The sequence below is a fragment of the Panulirus ornatus genome, chromosome 16 (assembly GCF_036320965.1).
Source record: "Panulirus ornatus isolate Po-2019 chromosome 16, ASM3632096v1, whole genome shotgun sequence".
NCBI classification, from domain to species: domain Eukaryota; kingdom Metazoa; phylum Arthropoda; class Malacostraca; order Decapoda; family Palinuridae; genus Panulirus; species Panulirus ornatus.
The window spans coordinates 9,259,974-9,265,819 of NC_092239.1; the positions used below are offsets into that span (position 1 = coordinate 9,259,974).

The following is a 5,846-nucleotide window of genomic DNA, read 5'->3' on the forward strand; positions in this document are numbered from 1 at the left end:
GAGCACGAAGGTTCGACCCCTTGAACAAGACGTTTCGACCTTGGTCTATGACCTGAGCCCTTGCGGTGTCAGGTCATAGACCAGACCTAGACCATACCCAGACCTACTAATGCTGTTGTTATATCGTCTGGTTCAAGAGTTCAATACAGTCGACTATGAAGCACGTCCCACAGCTAGCATACCAATTTCCTAGTACAAGTTTCGAGCTCGTGAATCCCGATTGAGATATTTCTAACGCTTCACCGAACAACAGTTTCAGAGCTTACGAAAGTACCGCAAGGCTTCACAAAAAAACAAAAGATTACTTCGGGTTAGGTTAGGAACAGGTTACTGCACTTCCCTTTCCCTGCCCATACCAAGACGCCACGAAATATCGGCTCTGGTTGCAGTAATGGAGCGTGGGGCCTCTCCTTGCCGCTGCTAGAGGACCAGTGAGAAATGTTAATGAACCATAGAAATATTCGCACATATGAACCTTATAAGACTACAATGATTTTATTCATTACATTATCAAGAACGCTATAAGGGATTCACCAATTAAAAAAGAATCAGAAGTGAGAGGATTTTGGTGTCTACCCTGCTATAGGTCAAGGTAAGTAAGGTGTGCTAATCCTATAGATTTTAGATTACGAAAAAGACAAAAAAAATGAAGTTCAGCTACCGTATATGGCCTTGTGAGACGACTTTTCGATATGCCAAGTGGATTAGATCCGCTCAAATCTCATCGACGTCTGAAAAGAATGCCATGATTTATGAAGAACAGAAAAGAAGAGGATTGGGTTTACAATCAAAGGAGAGACGAGGTGTATTACAATGCGGGATGAAGCAAACATGAGGCCTGACGAGGTTATGACTTACCTCAGTAAGGTAAAGTTAGACCTCATCATTCTTTCTTTTTTTAATCTCGTCTTACGCTGATTTCCAGTGGTTTGTCCACCGTTTAAAAGATATGATAAAACCTATTTGTCCCTACCTATTCTTCTTTTGAGCCTGTCTAGACTGATCAAAAGGTCTAGTCGTGCATGAACATGTGTGATTATTATCACACATGGGTGGGGCCTCCTCTCTCCGAGATATTTAGCCAAGCATCTTGCTCACAAAGCATCACTTACGTACTCTAGAGGCGATAATGTTCCCCTGTCATTACGAGGACCCTGTACAACGAAGAGTGTTTGAGAAAACTAAAGATACCATTTGAACCCTATGTGGGAGGAAGGCAAGGTTTATAGTTCTTCCGCGTCCCACCAGGTGAAGTGTCCAGGACGAAGGTCAAGTTGGTCAGTAAAAGTAGACGCTTGATGAGGAGCGGACGGACTCCCGTCGTAGTGGCGGGATAGGAGCTCACACAGTGAACAGACAGTGGACGGTGTAAAAATCACAACTTCGTATAAAACAACCGCATTTCTTCAAGCTGTGAGTTGTGTGGCGTAAACCCGGTGGTGTAAGATCTGTGTTATGATGATATAGATGATACCGTGCAACAGAGCGAATACTTTAAGTGTTCTCAGCACCAAGGGTTAGGCCTGCCCTCACCTCCTCCTGAACCCAGGAATTTCCCCCGCCAACGGAAGCGATCGCCAGCAACCACTACTTCAGCAATATCTATTTCATACGTGAGTAGAATTTACCATTCTTTTTGTTCTTTCTTTTGATAGAGCACTTGCAGATAGACACACAAAAGACGGGGCAACACGAGTAATTACACACGTACACTTTGCTTAGGCTGGAGGGGTGTACGTGATTATACACACAAATGAAGCAAGACAGGGTGCATACACATAAGGTTAAGAGACGGGGCAACACGAGTGTACTAGTCTCTCCTCGTAACACACAGATAGTAATCAGACATCACACATGCCATTTCCGTGGACAGAACGATAGTGCTCACACACACACACACACACACACACACACACACACACACACACACACATCTCACGACACAGATCCGTCCACTGCTTCGTTACTGTCCAGAGCTGACTGTAGCACGCGACCTGGTGAGCAAGTGTGGCACGACCTGTGTATGTGAACTACAGAGCTCCCTCTTTAAAACACGACGGGATGATCCCTGAGCACGACGATATGATCCCTGAGCACGACGAGATGATCCCTGAGCACGACGATATGATCCCTGAGCACGACGATATGATCCCTGGACACGACGATATGATCCCTGGGCACGACGATATGATCCCTGGACACGACGGTATGATCCCTGGACACGACGATATGATCCCTGGACACGACGATATGATCCCTGGGCACAACGATATGATCCCTGGACACGACGATATGATCCCTGGGCACGACGATATGATCCCTGAACACGACGATATGGTCTTTCATCTTGGAAATGAGGGTGTGACCTTTGGGCACGAGGGCATGACCTTTGTGTCTGAAGAGTAGAAAGACACGACGAGATAGGCCATCATCACCAAGGGTCGTTCCGTCATGCTGAAGGGCCACAGAGTCGCACTCAAGTCTCATACCAGCATCCCCGAGGGTCGTACTATCGTGTTCAAAGGGTCATACATTCGTCCTGCTTCAGCGGTCATTCTGCCGTGTTTCAAGGGTCGCACAGTCGTGCTCACTGGTCGTACCGACAGGCATAATAGTTACATACCCGTCGTGCTCAAGGGTCGTCCCGTCGTCTTGCACAAGGTCGTAACGCCGTGTTCAAGGTCTTAGGGTACAGTTGCGGTGCGCGGTAAGTCTTGCCTTAAGGAAACACTGGGACTCTCGGCGCTCCACACTCACACATACTCTGCGTCTTGAAGACAATTATAACATTTCGGCAAACTTATTCCTTTCCATGATTATCCTGACCTGAGTGAGTGTACTTGTAAAGTTCAGGCATGACTGTGGGAGTGGTACGAGGAGGGTGGTCTATGAGAGGCAGGTGGTTCGCAGTAAGAAGCATGTACAAAGTGGTAAGAGGCATGTGGTACGTGGTCAGAGGCCTGTGGGTGCGTGTGTGGTGAGAAGAATGTGATTTTGTGTGGTAAAGGGTATGGTGGCATGCAGTGAGAGGTATGGGGTTATGTGGTAAGAGGTGTATGGTATGCGGTGAGAGGTATGGGGTTATGTGGTAAGAGGTGTATGGTATGCGGTGAGAGGTATGGGGTTATGTGGTAAGAGGTGTATGGTATGCGGTGAGAGGTATGGGGTTATGTGGTAAGAGGTGTATGGTATGCGGTGAGAGGTATGCGATATGTGATGAGGGCGCGCGTGGTGTGGTGTGGCTACGTGGCCAGAGACACGTTGGTTGGAGGTGCAGCATGTGAGGCAAGAGGCTTACCAACCGGCAGTGAGGTCAAATGGGTCGCGTTACCAATCGATTACGTTCCTAAGCCTCATGCTAAACCACGGCTGGAGGAACGGGCCGAACTTTTTGATATTAGGCGAGTGGCTCCCACCATACTAGATGGTAAGGTTTGTAGGATACAACTGAACCTTACTTGATCCTTCTTACAAGTTTCTGATCTTTCGTGATGCAAGGAGTCTTAGATCTTCCAACGTTCTGTTGTTTATGAGACACGAGGAGCCGAAGGGGTGGGCTAAAGACGGAGCAGGCGGTGTAGTGTGTTTGTATATGTTCTTCTATGCAGTGTTTTCTCTACACCCTACAGGATGGAATCTTGGTGGGACACAAGAACGTTATTCATCGTTATCGCAATCTGCTCCTGTCGGTGTGTGCGTGAGGGTGTATTTGCCCCACTCATTTCTGCAACCATGACACAAATCCAGTAGTCGGCTGCCACGCTGACACTGACTCTCTCTCTCTCTCTCTCTCTCTCTCTCTCTCTCTCTCTCTCAGTTGCAAGCACCAAGTCATGTAGCACCGCGCATGTTCAAGGTCATATAACTGCAGACTGCAGGCTTGTATACTATACGAAATCGCTGTATATATATATATATATATATATATATATATATATATATATATATATATATATATATATATATATATATATATATATTATCTTTTCCATGGGAATCACTGAACGAATGATCTGGTAGTGATGTTGTTTAATATCATACGTTTTTAAACGCTGTACCTTACTGTACGTACACACATGCCACCCAATGACTCTACCGTCCTCGACAGTGCTATGCTTTCACTCGCGATATTGTTCACAGATAAAAGCATCCTTGATATGTATATAATATAATATAGTGTATATATATATATATATATATATATATATATATATATATATATATATATATATATAATGGTGAAATCGCACTTCAGTTGTAGTTCATACAATCTTATTCATCGTGTATTTTTTCTATACATGTGGCACGACATGTTTCGTGAAGACGATCCACCTCATCAGGTGCCAGTACTTAACAAAGTAATTTAGATCCCAACATCACACTTGAGTACCAGCACCAATCAGTCCGGACGAGCCACACCCGCTTTGTCTGGCAGTAACCGTAGAAAGGGAGAGTGATTAAGGGAAGGGAGGGGGTGTAGGTCACGTGGCTGGGATTTACGTGGGTAGCTGGGTGTGTCTTGAACTACTTTTTACGTTTTCTTGTTCTGTCAGTTCTCTCATAACGACTTGGTTAATGCTAGGCTGGGCTTTCAAGTTGCCTGGGGATAAATTCAAGTCATTAATATCAGCAGTTAAGACGGATTCAACGACGTTGTGTGTGGCATAATCAGCAGAAGGGTATAGAATGACGGGATTTTCAAGATCTATGGGTTGATCACTTTCAATGAGAGTGTTTAGTGATCGCGTTTGTGTGGTCATCCCTGCGTACTGCATGACGGTGGTAATGACACCTCTCCGTTACAGTTTTTCCGGTATGGCCTACATATATATATATAAATATATATATATATATATATATATATATATATATATATATATATATATATATATATATATATATATATATATATACATTGCATTTGAACGTGCACTTTTATGGAACACATAATAACTTCTAACAGCCAGGATTCGAAAAAGGTCCTGGGTTCGAATCCTGCCTTTTGGAGGGTATTATGTGATATATATATATATATATATATATATATATATATATATATATATATATATATATATATATATATATACATATATATATATATATATATATATATATATATATATATATATATATATATATATATATATATATATTATCCCTGGGGATAGGGGAGAAAGAATACTTCCCACGTATTCCCTGCGTGTCGTAGAAGGCGACTAAAAGGGAAGAGAGCGGGGGGCTGGAAATCCTCCCCTCTCGTTTTTTTTTTTAATTTTCCAAGGGAAAGAGCAGGGAAGGGGGCCAGGTGAGGGTATTCCCTCAGTGGCCCAGTCCTCTGTTCTTGGCGCTACCTCGCTATCGCGGGAAATGGCGAATAGTATGAAAAAAAAAATATATATATATATATCATATAATATATATAATCCATATATATATCATATAATATATATAATCCATATTACCCCTCTTATGAGGCTCATAAAACTTAGAAACTGCGCTCCAATCAGAGGCAAGGACATGATAAACTCCTTTGGAACGAGAAGTTCCTTAACTAGACTATACTCGCCATCATCAGACTCGCCAAGGGTAACTTTCTCACTCTCAGTACAGCCAAGTTCTGATCAACCATGATTAGCCGTAAGATTTTCACTAAGATATTCCAATTAATACCAATTACTTTACAAATTACTTTGACGTGGTTGGCATCGGTTACATTTTGGCCATGCGACCTTGAGAGAATTCTATTTAGCATCGTAATGTAACTGCCGAGTCCTTGAGTTTCATACTAACTAGCATGAAATATTCTCACTATAATTATTATCATCGTCGCTTTCTGACAACAAACC

The 5,846-nt window shown here is 43.1% G+C and overlaps 1 protein-coding gene across 1 annotated transcript in view; it reads left to right on the top strand.

The window, feature by feature from the left end:
- The first annotated feature begins 1,280 nt into the window (after positions 1-1,280).
- The window catches only part of LOC139754125 (glucose dehydrogenase [FAD, quinone]-like), a 37,359-nt gene continuing 32,793 nt past the window's right edge, over positions 1,281-5,846 (top strand). The window contains exon 1 of the mRNA XM_071671239.1: positions 1,281-1,613. The gene's annotated coding sequence lies outside the window, so the exon portion shown is untranslated. The remainder of the gene's footprint in view (positions 1,614-5,846) is intronic.